The sequence below is a fragment of the Heteronotia binoei genome, chromosome 21, assembly GCF_032191835.1.
Source record: "Heteronotia binoei isolate CCM8104 ecotype False Entrance Well chromosome 21, APGP_CSIRO_Hbin_v1, whole genome shotgun sequence".
In the NCBI taxonomy this organism is placed as follows: Eukaryota; Metazoa; Chordata; class Lepidosauria; order Squamata; family Gekkonidae; genus Heteronotia; species Heteronotia binoei.
Window position 1 is genome coordinate 199,914,734 of NC_083243.1, and position 17,812 is coordinate 199,932,545.

The window sequence follows — 17,812 nt, forward strand, 5'->3', positions numbered from 1 at the left end:
TCATCAGAACACAATAGGAATGCCAATTACTGTTTTATACATGTTAACACAAGTACTTGTTACTCATCTTGAGGAAGCACTTTATAAATGTGAAGAGAAATTTCGCATTGGGTTTCATTTTTAAACAAAACTTAAACAGAACATAAGAACATAAGAGAAGCCATGTTGGATCAGGCCAACGGCCCATCCAGTCCAACACTCTGTGTCACACAGTGGCCAAAAAAACAAACAAACCCCAAGTGCCATCAGAAGATTCACAAGTGGGTCCAGAAGCCCTTCCACTCCCCCCCCCCAAGCACCAAGAATACAGAGCATCACTGCCCCAGACAGTTCCAATAATATACTGTGACTAATAGCCACTAATGGACCTTTGCTCCATATTTTTATTCAATCCCCTCTTGAAGCTGTCTATGCTTGTAGCTGCCACCACCTCCTGTGGCAGTGAATTCCACATGTTAATCACCCTTTGGGTGAAGAAGTACTTCCTTTTATCCCTTCTAACCTGACTGCTCAGCAATTTCATTGAATGCCCACGAGTTCTTGAATTATGAGAAAGGGAGAAAAGTGCTTCTTTCCTGCTTTCTCCATCCCATGCAGAATCTTGTAAACCTCCATCATGTCCCTGCTCAGTCAACGTTTCTCCAAGCTAAAGAGCCCCAAGTGTTTCAACCTTTCTTCATAGGGAAAGCGTTCCAAACCTTTAATCATTCTAGTTGCCCTTTTCTGCACTTTTTCCAGTGCTATAATATCCTTTTTGAGCTGTGGTGACCAAAATTGTACACAGTATTCCAAATGGAACAGCGGGAGGGATTAACCATTGTGCTGTGCATAACATGGCACTGGTCAAAGGAATCATGTGGTGGAAGCACATCAAAATCCACACAAAAAAAGTATGATTGTTTTAGCATTTTAGCATTGTAACAAGTTACCAACTTACCAATATATATTCCACTAGCCCCATCCACACACACAGATGGCATCACTGATCCAACTCTATTTCCCCATGCTGTTACCTACTGCATGTGTCACTGCTCAGGGACAAGAAGCCTTTGATATCAGTAGCAGAGCCCCAAGAAACTGAGACAGCAATTACAATGGCAGAAATTCTTTGTCCGGCTCATCTCAGGAAGCAGCTACTAAGAACAACTTCAAGGGACAATGCTTCCTCTGTTTCTCCAAAACTCCTCAGTTCCAGGTGTTAGGACTCCGAGGCAGTATCAGGATTTGTTTCATTCTTGCGGTTCAGTGATTTTCCTAATATTGTCATTGCTGATTAATGGCTAATAGTCTGAAGCATATTCATGTGTTCCCTATTCCATTGTTCCATATATTCATGTATGCATTTATGTACATGTATTCATGACTGTACTAAACCTTTATTATGATGTCAATATTTACTAACCTTTAGATATATTCATATATATCCATTTTATCCATTACATTATTTTTATAATTTATGTAGAATAGGAGTGCTAACATATAAAACCATAAATGAGGGTAACTCATTGTGGGAAGCAAGGGCCTAATCTTGTCTCCCTGGGAACAGAAGATAAGTACCAACTGAAATATCTGCAAAACTGGAATGTGACTTTGGAGAAAATCAACACTGTGCTCTGGGAACTCATTCAAAGGCTTATGAGAGGGAGAGAGTTAGGTGGGAGAAATGATGAGCCATTGACCTGTAACCTATATCTGTACTGTATTTTTCACTATTTGTCAGTCTGTCAAGACAGTATTCTTACACACACGTGCTACAAGTGTTTGCTAAATGATTCTTAATTAAAAGTTTCTTTTGCATTTACTCAATAAGTCTTGTGACCAGCAGGAACTAATTTGCATATTAGGCCACACACCCTGACATCACCATTGTTTCACATAGGGCTTTTTGTAGGAAAAGCCCAGCAGGGATTCATTTGCATGTTAGGCCACACCTCCTGATGCCAAGCCAGCCAGCACTGCGTTCCTGCTCAAAAAAAGCCTTGCTTGTGACAGATTCTAGGCAAAATCTTACAGGCAGCTGGGAACATCCCAGCTTCACAGGTCCACATGCATCAGAAGCAGAGGCAGAGCACTGCCTGCCCATAGCTGAAGGTCAGTCTATTTCAAGGAGGCAGAGTATAGAACATGTTTCATCCCTCACTGTAATTCAAACCAAAGCTGCAACACTCTAGTTTACATGTTCTTTAGTCTGGGTTGTGACATGTAATCTTAGAATAGCCTCTTCCTCCCTCGGAGTGCTGCCTGCATTTTGAAAGGACTGTAATTGTGTGATCATTGTTTTGTGTTGTCTGTTTAAGAGCCGCCCTGTGCCTGCTTTCGTGGGGAGGGTGAGATATAGATTGAATATAAATAAATAAGACCTGCAACCCATGTAGGGGTCATACTACAAGTATTACAATCTCACTCCAGGTACCCCTTCACTACTGCAGTAGATGGTCCATAGACTTCAGCCATAAATTAGAAACCAGTAGATTCTTCCCACTGTTCATGTACACAAGCCCCTTCCTTCAGTCTCAGTTCATATACCCAAATAGCTGGGTTTATTCATCCCAACAAACCCACACATAGGCAGACCACAAATGACACAGGCTAACCCTTCTCCTTGTTCCCATACACCACTCATTCCCTAGCTGTATGCATCCCTGAGCTGCATTTATTCTACCACTTCACAATGTATGTGGTATGACAACTTTACTTGGCCAATAAAAAAGACAACCATGAGAAAAAAAATAATTTTAAGTCACTTTTAAGTCTAACTGCTGGGATCCATTTTGAATACTCCAAAAAGGGCTGGGCTCATCATTAAACTATCCCAAAATCTTACTCAATTCCTTAGATGTCCTTTGCTCCACCCCCAGACCATTTCCAGACCTTGCTTCCAGCCTGAGCTGGTTCTTTCTCAGCCTTGCCCACATGTTCAGTTTTGTTTTCAAGATGTGTGGAATATTCTGATATGCAAATAAGTTGCTCCTAGGCTTTTTCTACAAAAAAGCCCTGATTCTGAGGAATATTTAAAGCAAGACTCATGTGCTATGAAAATTCCATGCTACCTGAAGTGCACAATCCAGTGGAGTTTCTCCTTAGTGTAAAACAAAATGAAGAGCAGTTAATGGAGTCAATACTAGAAAATAATAACAACAACAACATTAAACTATATTGCTGACCTGCCTAAACTGATGAATGATTTCAGGCCTACTTCAAACTGCTAGGAGTGGAGGTAAGGATCCTTCCTGGAGTGCAGAGCTTGTTTGATAGGCTGCTCTACACTCTGATTGGCCAGTGTCTCACAAGGGGAAATTATATCCTGGTATGAATTAACAAAGAAGAAGGAAAGATACAATGGCTAACTTATCTTCAACTTACATTGAGACTTAAAGAAGCATGCAGAAAGAAACAGATGATGATTATGATAATGATGATGATATTGGATTTATATCCCGCCCTATACTCTGAGTCTCAGAGCGGTCACAATCTCCTTTATCTTCCCCCTTCACAACAGACACCCTGTGAGGTTGGTTGTGTCAGGCAATGTTTCATTGAAGCTTCTCTGCTTTATAAAATGTATTTAATCCTTGCTTACTAATATCATTATTAAATAAAATGCTATGTTACTAACCCATGGGTCCTGCAAGACAAAAAGGAGGGGTGGGAATGGAGGCCGCCAAAACTCCAAAGGCCAGCAAGGCCTTTGAAGTGCAAACCACTCAGCAAGCCTCGCTGGCGCCTCTCGAGCAAAGCAAGGACATCACCAAGAGAGGGAATGTAACCACCACCGGTAAGAGATAAGCGGGCGTGTGAAAGTGTGCAGGACCAACTGTAGTTTTATTATGAGAAGTAGTTTAAAGCCCAAAGCCTTTGAAGTGTATACATAAATGCCAATGGTTCAAGCTATTTGTTATCAGTTTCAATGAATCCATGTAGAGAGTAACATTGTTGTAATCAATAAATGAAACTTAGTTTTTAACAAAGACAAGTCTGATCATTTTGAAATTTCAATGAACCCTTTGCTGACAGGTTGGGCTAAGAGAGCTGTTACAGTAGCTGCCTTTTCAAGGACAACTCCTATGAAAGCTATGACTGACCAAAGGCCATTCCAGCATGTGCAAGTAGAAGAGTGGGGAATCAAACCCGGTTCTACCAGATAAGAGTCCATTCACTTAACCACTATGCCAGACCTGACTGAATTTGTAAAGATAATATTGAACAAAAAAGATAATCTTCTAGGACACATTTATAAACTTCTAGTTCAATATGACCGGAGCAACTTATGAGCAAGGGGTAAAAGGATTACTGAAGGAGGATAGGGAAATGGCAGAGAAGCTGAATGCATTTTTTGCCTCCATCTTCACTGTGGAAGATGAGAAGGGTTTGCCCACTTCAGAACCACTTACTTTGGAAGGGGTGTTGAAAGACCTGAGTCAGATTGAGGTGACAAAAGAAGAGGTCCTACAACTGATAGACGAATTAAAAACTAATAAGTCACCAGGTCCGGATGGCATACATCCAAGAGTTCTGAAAGAACTCAAAGTTGAACTTGTGGATTTCCTGACAAAAATCTGTAATCTTTCATTGAAATCTGCCTCCGTTCCTAAGGACTGGAAGGTAGCTAAAGTCACCCCCATCTTTAAAAGCCCTATATAGCCGAGGACCTGCCTACCTTAGGGACCGCCTCTCCCCGTATGAACCCCAGAGAGCACTGAGGTTAGCAGGGAAGAACCTGCTGACTATCCTTCGCGCAAAGGAGGTAAGACTCCGGAGTACTCATACTCGGGCCTTCTCAGTTTTGGCCCCACAGCTGTGGAATCAACTCCCAGAGGAAATGCGGGCCCTGCGGGACACTGAACAATTCCGCAGGGCCTGCAAAACCATCCTGTTCCAGATGGCCTTCACCAGCTGATACTACTAAATTGCCAAGTAAACTTGCAGATGGAATAGCACTAAATGTATTAATGTTTTCAGAATTTTATGGATTTTAATTAACTGTTTTTAAATGTTATTTATTATACAATGTATGTACCGAATTTTATGCTGTTAGCCGCCCTGAGCTGCTTGGTCGGGGAGGGCGGGATACAAATAAAATGTGATTGATTGATTGATAAAAAGGGTTCCAGAGGAGATCCAGGAAATTACAAGCCAGTCAGTCTGACTTCACTACTGGGAAAGTTGGTAGAAACCATTATCAAGGACAGAATGAGTAGACACAGAATGAGGAGATGAACACAAGTTATTGAGGAATACTCAGCATGGGTTCTGTAAGGGAAGATCTTGCCTCACTAACCTGTTACATTTCTTTGAGGGGGTGAACAAACATGTGGACAAAGGAGACCCAATCGATGTTGTTACCTTGACATCCAGAAAGCTTTTGATAAAGTTCCTCATCAAAGGCTCCTTAGTAAGCTCGAGAGTCATGGAGTAAAAGGACAGGTCCTCTTGTGGATCAAAAACTGGCTAATTAATAGGAAGCAGAGAGTGAATATAAATGGGCAGTCTTCGCAGTGGAGGACGGTAAGCAGTGGGGTGCTGCAGGGCTCAGTACTGGGTTCCATGCTCTTTAATTTCTTCATAAATGATTTGGAGTTGGGAGGAAGCAGTGAAGTGACCAAGTTTGCAGATGACACTAAATTGTTCAGGGTGGTGAGAACCAGAGAGGATTGTGAGGCACTCTGAAGGGATCTGTTGAGGCTGGGTGAGTGGGCAGATGAGGTTCAATATGGCCAAGTGCAAAGTAATGCACATTCGGACCAAGAATCCCAGCTACAAATACAAGTTGATGGGTTATGAACTGGCAGAGATGGACCAATAAAAAAGGCCAACACCATGCTGAGAATTATTAGGAAGGGAATTGAAAACAAATCAGCAAGTATCATAATGCCCCTGTATAAATCGATGGTGCAGTCTCATTTGGAATACTGAGTACAATTCTGGTCACCGAACCTCAAAAAGGACATTATAGCATTGGAAAAAGTGCAAAAAAGGGCAATTAGAATGATTAAAGATTTTGAACACTTTCCCTATGAAGAAGGTTTAAATGTTTGGGGCTCTTCAGCTTTGAAAAACGTTGACTGCGAGGTAACATGATAGAAATTTACAAGATTATGCATGGGATGGGTCAGACAGTGGAACTTCAAATCAACCAGACCTTGAGTTGATACAAAGTTTAGGCTTTATTCGAGAGTCCATAGCATCTGAACAAGGAAAGATTGGAACTGATACAGGGTTGCATATTAGAGCATGTCTTAAGAAATTCTACATCAAAGGTTACTATGCAAAAATCCACATTTCTAAACATTGCTAGGTCGAGGTGCAAGGTTTCACACGGTCATTCCTTCTTATCTCATTGTTATTGCTGCTTCACAGGGATGGCTGAACTGCCATCCCTTGAGGCGCTTATCTTCAAAGGTAGGTGGCTTTTGTTAGTTTCAGGGAAAGGAGTGTTCACAACAACTATTAGTAACATTCTGGGCCTCTACTTTGATATGCAAGGGCTTTCTCAGGGTTAGTAGCATGGGATAGAAAATAGAGTCAGTAAAGGCTAAGCATTTCATCACAGTTATAGCATTTCATTACAGTTATATTCCATTATCTGACAGGATGGAGAAAGAAGTCCTTTTCTCCCTTTCTCACAATAAAAGAACTCGTGGGTGTTCTATGAAATTGCTGAGCAATCAGGTTAAAATGGATAGAAGGAAGTACTTCTTCACCCAAAGGGTGATTAACATGTGGAATTCACTGCCACAGGAGGTGGTGGCGACTACAAGCATAGCCAGCTTCAAGAGGGGGTTAGATAAAAATATGGAGCAGAGGTCCATCAGTGGCTATTAGCCACAGTGTGTGCGTGCCAAGATGCCAAGATCGACAAGGAGATTGACAACAGGCTGGCAAAGGCAAACGGTGCATTTGGCCAACTGCACAAAAGAGTGTGGAGCAACAAGCATCTGAAAAAAGGCACAAAGATCAATGTTTACAAAGCGGTTGTGATGACAACCCTCATCTACGGCTCCGAATCGTGGGTTTTATACCGTCATCACCTGCGACTCCTTGAGCGCTTTCATCAGCGCTGCCTTTGCACCATCCTCAACATCCATTGGAGTGACTTTGTGACCAACACTGAAGTCCTCAAGAGGGCAGAGGTTACAAGCATCGAGGCACTGCTGTTGAAGACGCAGCTGCGCTGGGCAGGGCATATTTCTAGGATGGAAAACCACCGCCTTCCCAAGATTCCTCTGTATGGCGAACTTTCCACCGGCCATCGAAATAGAGGGGCACCAAAGAAGAGGTACAAGGACTCCTTGAAGAAATCCCTTGGCACATGTCGCATCAACCATCACCAGTGGTCTGACCTAGCCTCAGATTGCAAAGCATGGAGGCACACCATCCACCAGGCTGTCTCTTCCTTTGAGAACGCACGCATAGCTGGTCTTGAGGACAAAAGGAGATTGAGGAAGAATTGCACTGCTACAGCACCAACCCCAAATCAGACTTTTCCCTGCAGCCACTGTGGCCGGATCTGCCTATCCCGCATTGGTCTTGCCAGCCACCAGCGAGCCTGCAGCAGACGTGGACTACTGCACCCTTCTTAAATCTTCATTCACGAAGTCAAGCCGAGAGAGAGAGAGAGAGTGTGTATGGCCACTGTGTGACACAGAGTGTTGGACTGGATGGGCCATTGGCCTGATCCAACATGGCTTCTCATATTTTTTTATGTTCTTAATATGACACAGAAATAAGACATGTATTGTGAAATTGATGTAGAACTTTGATGAGATATCAATTCAGGAATGGGAAAGTTAAGACCAAAAGAGAAGCCATGTTGGATCAGGCCAATGGCTTATCCAGTCCAACACTTTGTGTCACACAGTAGCCAAAAAAGAAAAACCCCAAGTGCCATTAGGAGGTTCACAAGTGGGTCTAGAAGCCTTTCCACTTTGCCCCCCTGTCAAGTCTGCTTTAGGATCTATTAGCTAGGCCCCAAACTTTGGTTCAGGAAATGATTCCTGGGTAAAAGCCATACCGAATTCAGATGCTGCTAGCTTCAAATCTCCGTTCCCCCCTCCCTTCCTTTTGTTATGTAGCCATGCTTTGCAACTTGAATATGGGAACAAGATTACAGTGCCTTCTCAGAGTTAATCGGTGCCAAGGAAGCGCCCAAGGCCAACCAGGCCTGAGAACGATAAAGTAACAACAATGTGTGAATGTACCCTGCATAGAGTGCCCCCACCCTAAGGAATTCCTTTAATGTGTACCTTAAAAGTTTGCTCTGTGTATGGTCGCCAGTCTCTCAATCTTTGCCTACAGTCTTGCAACATGTTACAATAAACTAGAAACTTTTTATCAAGAAGGTCTCGTTATTGAAACACCAGACTTGACATTTTGAGAGACTCCCTTCGAGGAGTTTACCCGTTCCGGCAACTTGAAAAGCCCGATGGCTGACCAGATTCCAGGCAACGGAGAACTCCCACCAGATACTGAGCCGGAGGGAGCTACCCCGTGGCACGTCCTAGACCCAAGGAGAGCCGCGGAGTCACCCCCCGAGTTCCAGCTAGTGCTGTCCCCCAGGCAGTATCAGCCGAGGACCTCGACCACCATCATGGATCAGGCCCCGCTGCGTAGAGAAGCCATCCTGAACCGCCACATCAGGCCGATCCAGATGGTTGGGACGGAAGCCGCAAGCCCGAGCTCAGGGGAGACGGGGGAGGCGGACAGCATCGTCGTCGTTCAGGTCAGTGAGGACGGTGGCGATGGAGCCGGGTGTAAGAAACCCGACGGTGGGGAGCCGAGGCTCAAGGACCAGGACGAGGAGGACTACCAGCTGTTCCGATCGATGGTCCGGAAGGAGATCGACGGGGCCCTCGGTGGGCTGCGAGACAAGGTCCACGACCTGATGATCCAACTTGGAAGGGCGATGGGCAGGACGACTTCCAGGCAGCCGGTAGCGGCCCCAGCAGCAACCAGGGGCCGCCCGAGCCAACCCACGGTGCCGGCTGCCCCAGCTCAAGCCAGGACCGGCGCCCCTCCAGCGCCCGCCCCCCAGGCCCCTCCGGCCCCGGCACCCCCAGTGGGGGTGTGGAACGTGGGGAGATAATTGGATGCCACATTCGATGGGGACCCGGAGGAAGTGAACTACTTCGGGATCCAGGCAAATAGCTTCATGCACTATTGGGGGCACTCGTTCCCCGATGAGTTTAGCCGAGTCGACTACCTGGGCTCGAAGCTGAGGGGGTCGGCCAAGAGGTGGTATGTGAGCCTGTGCGAGACCAGGAGCCCGATCCTGGACAATGTTCACACCTTCCTGCAAGCCCTGCTCACCCAGTACGAGGACCCGCTGCAAGAGTCCCCAGCACTGGAGGCCCTGCGAGACATGCAGCAAGGGACCTGGCCCATACGCGAGTATGCGGCCGACTTCCAGGCCAACGTCGCCCGAGTCCGAGGCTGGAACGAGGTGATGAAAATAGAGCAGTTCACGAACGGGCTGAACGCGAGCATCCTGGACTGAGCCCTCACCCAAGCGCGCCCGACCACCCTGGTGGGATGGATCCAGCTAGCTGGGGAAGTGGAGAATAACCTCAAGAGGGTGGCCATGCTGCGCCAACACCAGTCGGGGAAGACCCAGGCGAAGGGGGCCCCGCAAGGTCCGAACCCCCTAAAGGGAAGAAGCCGATAGCGGCCGTGCCAGTGGGGCCACGCCGGTGCTTCAAATGCGGAGACCCGAACCACCTGGCCTCCAACTGTCCACACACCCCCGCTTCCGAGGGCGACACCAACCCCACCGAAGCCCACCGCTCCTACTCCAAAGAAAGTGCCCGGCCGCCCTAAGGATGCGGCGAAGAGCAGCGTAGCCGTGTCGCAAGAGGAGCTACAGGAGGAGGAGGTGTTCCTCTCGGCGGAGCTGGCCGACCTCGCGTGCATCGAAGAGCCGGCGGGAAACGAGCCCGACCTGCTGCTCTGAAGGCCGCCCAGCAGCAGGTCAATCGTGACGAGGCGCCGCTGACAGTGAGAGTGAAGGGGAAATTGTACTTTGTGACTGTAAAATTGCTGAACCCCCGGCTTCGGAGGTTCATGCAGATTCGGGCCCTCATAGACTCGGGGTGTAACAGAGAACTGATTTCTCCTAAAGTAGTGGAGGCCCTGGGACTAGAGAGCTCACAGCTACCCCACCCCATGCTGTTTGAGCAGATGGATGGGTCAGTGATGTGCGGGGAGCCCTGCACTCGTGAAACGCAGCCCTGCCCCATGGGAGTCGAAGAGCACTGGGATCAAGAAATCTTTGTAATTGCCCCCTCGTGCTCGTACCCGATAGTGCTGGGGGTGGGGTGGCTGCAGAAGCATGAGCCCTTAATCAAATGGAGGGTGCAGACCATCCGGTTCCTGGACCCAGGGTGCAAGCAACACCTCTGGGACATGGCTTGGGGGCCGAAAGCCCCCGCAGCCAAGGAAAGGACCTGCGTGACCATAGAGGAAGTGCACTCGGTCCCCGAAGCGTACCGAGATCTCATGGAGGTGTTCAGTGAGAAGGAAGCCAACCAGCTGCCCCCCCACCGGAGCATGGACTGTGCCATAGAACTGATCCTGGGAGAAACGCTGCCCCGAGCCAAACTGTACCAGATGGGGTGGGCAGAAAAGAAGGAGCTCCGCAAGTTCCTAGATCAGAACTTGGCGAGGGGGTTCATCCGCCCAGCCACGGCCCCCCACGCCGCCCCAGTGCTGTTCAGGAAGAAAAAGGATAATTCTCTTAGTCTTTGTACTGACTTTCGCGGGATTAATGCGTTTTCTATGTCAAATGCCTACCCCATCCCCCTCATCCGGGACTTGTTAAGCACGGTGGCGGGGGGAAAGATTTTTACCAAGCTGGACTTACGGGATGCTTACTTCCGAGTGCGCATTAAAGAGGGGGATGAATGGAAGACGGCATTCAATACCCCGATGGGACAGTTTGAGTACTTGGTGATGCCGTTCGGGTTTCAAGGGGCCCCGGGGGTGTTCATGAACTTCATCAATGATGTATTGAGAGATTACTTGTACAAGGGGGTGGTGGTGTACCTGGATGACATCATTATTTATTCCCAAGACGAAAAGTCACATGTGAAATTGGTGAGGGAGGTACTCAGCACATTGCTGAAGCACCAACTATATGCTAAGCTGTCGAAGTGCAAGTTCCACCGGACAGAATTAGACTACCTAGGCTTTCAGGTGTCGGAGCGCGGGCTGGCCATGGACCCGGCCAAAGTCCAGGCAGTTCTAGAGTGGGCCCCCCCGAGGACACGTAGACAGCTCCAATCATTTCTCGGGTTCGCCAATTTTTACAGGCAATTCATAGAGGGGTTCGCCCAAATTGCGCTGCCCTTGACCGACCTCCTAAAGACCAAAGGCAAGGGCCCAGAAGCCAAGCGGCCCGGCGCCCGTCTAATCTGGACGACCGAGTGTCAGAACGCATTCGACCACTTAAAGCACCTGTTTACTAGCGAGCCGGTCCTAAGCCACCCGGACGAGCAGAGGGCCTTCGTGGTCCAATGCGACGCCTCCGACGTGGCCATAGGAGCAATACTCATGCAACGGGATGGGGAAGGGAAATTGAGACCATGCGCTTACATCTCGCGGAAATTCTCGGATGAACATCGCAATTGGTCTCTCTGGGACAAAGAGGCGTTTGCTGTCATGTTCGCTCTTAAAACCTGGAGATCTTGGCTTGAGGGAGCGAAGCTCCCCTTCGAGGTGTGGACCAATCACAAAAACCTCGAGGCGCTGACAGGGAAGAGAAAGCTGAGCGAGAAACAGATCAGATGGGCAGGCTTCTTCTCAAAGTTCGATTTCACTCTCAGGCACATCCCGGGGACAAAGAACTTTTTGGCCAATGCGCTCTCGCGACTCCCACAGCACGAGAGCCAAAGGGAGGAGGTGGTAGACTCCCTCATTCCGCCGTCCCAGGTTGCGGCCATGGTCACCACCCGCTCCCAAAAGAAAAAGGAACTGGGGGGGTCAATCGAGAGCGCATCGCCATGGAGACTGAGAGAGAGGGGGCCGAGCGGCCCGAGGGAGTGCAGAAGGGGAAAGACGGACTGTGGTATAAAGGGGAAAAACTCTATGTGCCCAAGCGCTTGAGGGGGGAAATCCTACAGCTCTGCCACTCCTCCAACCTGGCGGGGCACTTTGGCTATGTAAAAACCCTGCACCTAGTGAACAGACAGTTTTGGTGGCCACCCCTCCGCAGAGATGTATCTGAATTTGTCACAAGCTGCCCGGTGTGCATAATGGCCAAAAAACGGGGAGCGAAACCGCCCAGGCTGCTGCAGCCCCTCAAAACAGCAAAACGACCATGGGCAATAGTGTCTATGGATTTCATAGTAGAGCTACCCCCCTCCCGGGGGAAGACAGTCATTCTAGTGGTGGTAGATACATTTTCCAAACAAGCCCACTTCATCCCCTGCGCCCAATTACCCACAGCAAAGAAACTAGCGGCCCTGTTTTTCGATCACATGGTAAAACTACACTCATTCCTGTCAGAACTGGAAGAACTTCAATCGAGGCCCAAGACTTCGTTACAAAAGTATAGGCGTTTATTGAGAACTACAGTACTGAAGGCACAGAATAACACTGATAACGAGCATAGCATTGGTTACATTTTTATGCGGTTGTGGCAGCAACAATAAAACGATCTTTCACACGGCCAGAGACAACTGTCTGTTTCCCAGGGTCTGTTATCAGCGAGGGAGGATGGAGTCCCGCTGAGATGTTCTGGCCGGACAGCTTCAAAGGGCACCTGCAGATGTTGGCCAGAGGCTATCTGCCACTCTTCAGTGATCACAGTTTGTTTGAAATGCATAGCAATCTGGTTAGTAGCTCAGTCCAGAGTACATTGGGTTAGTATCTGATTACAATATGGAGTCAGTTGAGCTAACAGCACATAGGAAAGTTACAAGTTCTGACAATTCCCAGATAAGGTCATTCGTGACCGCGGGCCACAGTTCGTTGCCACCTTCTGGCGGGAGTTTTGCAAGTTAGTGGGAATGGAACAAGGGCTGAGCTCCGCCTATCATCCGCAAACCGACGGACAGACAGAGAGGGTTAACGGGGTGCTTGAAAAATACCTAAGGTGCTTCATTAACCAACGCCAGTCCGATTGGGTGGAATTGCTCCCCTTTGCTGAATACTGTTACAACAACACCATGAAAAGCTCCACCAAAGCCTCCCCGTTCGCCACGGTGTTCGGTTACGAGGGGAAACCCCTCCCTTTACTCCCGGGGGGGGGGGAACCCAAGACACTCCCACCACGTTCGAGCAGTGGTGGAAGGGGCCGAGCAGCAGCTGGCCACTCATAAGAGAGAACCTAGAGGCAGCTAAGGAATCTTACAAGAGACAGTATGACAAATCCCATGTCCCGGCGGGAGACTTCAAAGTGGGGGATTCTGTATTTATGTCAACCAAGAACCTACCTCTGAGCCAGCCCTCCTGAAAACTGGCTTACAAATTCATAGGGGCGTTCCGGGTAAAGAGAGTGATAAATGCAGTGACTGTAGAACTGGACTTGCCACCTGCCCTGGGTAAAATCCACCCTGTGTTTCATTGCAGTTTGATCCATCGGGACCCCGGGCCATCCAGCTGGCATCCTCTAACCGCAGGGGCCCCCCCTGCCCTGACCGACCGCTGCCTCGTCACTCAAGAAGCCCTGGAAACTGAATTAACCAGGCTCCCTCTCCGAGCGGTGGAGGGGGCTTAGGGGGGGCAGTATGTCAAGTCTGCTTTAGGATCTATTAGCTAGGCCCCAAACTTTGGTTCAGGAAATGATTCCTGGGTAAAAGCCATACCGAATTCAGATGCTGCTAGCTTCAAAACTCCGTTCCCCCCTCCCTTCCTTTTGTTATGTAGCCATGCTTTGCAACTTGAATATGGGAACAAGATTACAGTGCCTTCTCAGAGTTAATCGGTGCCAAGGAAGCGCCCAAGGCCAACCAGGCCTGAGAACGATAAAGTAACAACAATGTGTGAATGTACCCTGCATAGAGTGCCCCCACCCTAAGGAATTCCTTTAATGTGTACCTTAAAAGTTTGCTCTTTGTGCATGCTCGCCAGTCTCTCAATCTTTGCCTACAGTCTTGCAACATGTTACAATAAACTAGAAACTTTTTATCAAGAAGGTCTCGTTATTGAAACACCAGACTTGACACACCCCCCCCCAAGCACCAAGAATACAGAACATCACTGCCCCAGACTGTTCCAATAATATACTGTGGTTAATAGCCACTGATGGACTTCTGCTCCATATTTTTATCCAATCCCTTCTTGAAGCTGGCTATGCTTGTAGCCCCCACTGTCAAGTCTGCAGATTCAATAACGAGTTGATGTAGATACAAAGAAACTACTTTATTGATACTGTGTACTTGTGGCCTAAGCCAAGGCTTGAAAAGACTAAAGACATACAGTAGATACATTGCATATAAAGAGGACTTCAAAGGCATTCCTACAGGCAGGGAAATTGTGTAGGGGACATTCACACATAGATGTTACAAATACATTCTCATGTTGATTAGGCGTACTGGCCTTGATGCTTTTCAGGCTCCGTTCTCTCCCCCGGGCCTGAGCTGAGAAGGTTCAGATAAGACTTTTCACATATCACCATTTCAAAGCAGGGAGATTCTCTAAGGAAGGGAGGGGGAACGAGAGAAGGGGTGCCAGCAGCCTTTGGTTATACTTTGGTTCTACCCAGCATGCTCTTTGGTTGAGCCAGAGTTAAAGCCAGACTTGACATACTGCCCCCCCTAAGCTGCCTCTACTGCCCTGCTAGGACATTTTTGATGGAACCTCTTAATCAGGTCTGGGGCTGATGTATCTTTTTCTGCCACCCACTCATTTTCGCTGGGGGGGGGGAAATGTTTGCATTTTATTAGGTAATGCAGGACCCCTCTTTTGACTTTAGAGTCCAGGATTTCTTGGACTTCATGATAGATCTGATTCCCAACCAGGATGGGTTGTGGGGCGGGTTCTCGAGGGTGCCAAACCGAAGCCCCGGGGTCCCGACGGAGTAAGCTGCAATGAAATACAGGATGCACTTTACTAAACATTTTGGCAGCTCTAATTCTATCGTTACCTGATTGTTCACTCTAGAGATTCTGAATGGTCCCAAGAACTTATATTCCAGTTTCTTGGAAGGTTGGCTGAGGAGCAGGTTCTTAGTGGACAAAAATACTGAGTCCCCTACTTTGAAATCCCAAGCGGAAACATGGGACTTGCCATATTGCTTTTTGTAGGCTTCTTTGGCCGCCTCTAAGTTCTCCTGGATTGTTTTCCAGCTCTCGCTCGGCCCTTGCCACCATTGCTCAAAAGGTGTCGATTTGAGGGAAGGAACACCCCCTGGCAACAGCGGCATCGGTTTCCCCTCATACCCGTGAACGGTGGAGAAGGGGGAGGCCTTGGTGGAACTATGCATGCTATTGTTATACCCATACTCAGCAAAAGGGAGCAGGTCCACCCAGACAGACTGTCGGTGGTTAATGAAACAATGTAAATATTGCTCTAAAAGTCCGTTCACGCGTTCCGTCCGTCCGTCTGTGGGTGGTACTCAACCCCTGCTCTATTCTGGCTTGTTTGCAAAACTCCCACCAGAAGTTGGCAACGAACTGCGGGCCGCTGTCGCTAATGACCTTACCGGGGAATAAGTGGAGCTGGTCCACATGGTTGAAGAACAGAAGCGCTAGCTTCTTGGCTGTGGGTAATTGGGCACACAGAATGAAGTGCGCTTGTTTGGAAAAAGTGTCTACCACTACCAAGATCACCGTTTTCCCATGGGAGGGTGGCAGTTCCACAATAAAGTCCATTGATACCTCTTACCAGGGGCGTTTGGTCGTTTCTAGGGGTTTGAGCAGCCCCGGGGCTTTACCACCCCTTCTCTTTGCCATGATGCAGATGGGGCATGATGCTATGAAGTCCAACACGTCCTTCTTAAGGGACGGCCATCAGAACTGCCTACTGATCAGATGGAGCATCTTGACGTAGCCAAAGTGCCCTGCCAGTTTGTTCGAGTGACAGAACTGTAGCACTTCCGCCCTTAGGCTCTTGGGAACATATAGTTTTTCCCCTGTATACCACAGCCCGTCTCCTCTCTTTTGAATGTCTCCAGGGCAGTCGTCTCCCTCCCTCTCTGTTTCCACGGCCAGTTTCTCGGTGCCCAGTTCCCCCAAGTCCCTCTTTTTCTGTGACCGCGTAGTTACCGTGGCAGCCACCTGCAAGGAGGGAACTAAGGAGCCTACTACTTCCTCCCTCTGGCTCTCATGTTGCAGGAGGTGAGACAAAGTGTCCGCTAAAAAGTTCTTTGCCCCAGGGATGTGCCTTAGCGTGAAGTCAAATTTGGAGAAGAATCCCGCCCACCTAACTTGTTTTTTGCTCAACTTCCTCTTGCCTGTAAGGGCTTCGAGGTTCTTGTGGTAGGTCCAGATCTCAAACGGCACTTTGGCTCCCTCCAGCCAGGACCACCACGTTTTCAGAGCAAAAGTCACCGCAAAAGCCTCCTTGTCCCATACCGACCAGTTCCTTTGCTCGCCTGAGAACTTTCTGGAGATATAGGCACAAGGTCTCAGTCGTCCCTCCCCATCTTTCTGCATTAGTATGGCTCCGATGGCCACATCGGAAGCGTCACATTGCATAATGAAGGGCCGTTGTTCGTCAGGGTGGCTCAGGAACGGCTCACTAGTGAACAAGCATTTCAGTTTATCGAAGGCTGTTTGGCACTTCGGGCTCCAATTGAGGCGGGCTCCCGGTTGCTTCGCCTCAGGCCCCTTCCCCTTGGTTTTTAGCAACTCGGTCAGGGGGAGGGAGATCTGGGCGAACCCCTCTGTGACGGAACCGGCCCGATTCTGCCTACAGACCCGGTCCCGTCAGCTCCCTATTGAGTCGCCAACTCCTGGAGGGAGCTATTTCTCCTCCTGCCCCTTGGGCTAGCTGCCACCACCTGCTCAGTCTAGGGGTTCAGATTGAGAGGAACAGGACTCCCAATCACCCTCTCCAGCTATGAGGCCAGGCCTCAAGGTCCTCTGCCACCCTGTACTTGGGTTTCACAGAGACCTCAGCACTTCTTTGGGGCACCCCTGGAGGATTGGCACCTTATCCAACTGCATGCCTTCCCCCTTCCCCGGGGCCCCCTTTATAAAGCAGCGTGGTCTAAGGCGGTTGGGGATCTATGTGGTACAGAGTTTGACTGCCAGCATTCAAAACAGAAAAAATATTTATTTACAAGAGAAAAAGAAAGGGAAAGAAAAACAAAACAAAAACAGTTGCATATAAAAAGTTAGCATAGCACAGCACCCGCACAGCAAACAGCATGACAAAGGAAAGGTGTTATAAACGCATCCTACTGTCCCTGGTCTAAACTTGCCCCGCCTTGGGGATGACTTACTTGGTCTGACTGCCTGGGGGCCTCACAGGCAGGAGCCCCCATGCTCACCACATGCTCCTTTGAGCGCCAGTTGCAAACTGCCTTCTCTTCCTGCTAACTCCAATCCCAAGAACAAAAGAACTTCCTGCCTCTCTAGGAGACTTTCCCCCTAGCATTGTTGGTTTGGCTCTGGGAGGGAGGGGGGGAGTGAGGGGAAGGCTAGGCCAAAGCCTGCTTCGCAGTTTTATGTTCCTTCCCAAATAAGATGGCGCTTCTCCACACCCTCTATGAAGGTCCTATAGAAATTTGTGAACCCAAGAAATTATTGGAGCTCTCTACGTGTCCTCGGGGGAGCCCATTCTAACACTGCCTGTACCTTGGCCAGGTCCATTGCCAACCCCTTCCCCGACACCCGGAATCCCAAATAATCCAATTTGGTCTTATGGAATTCAC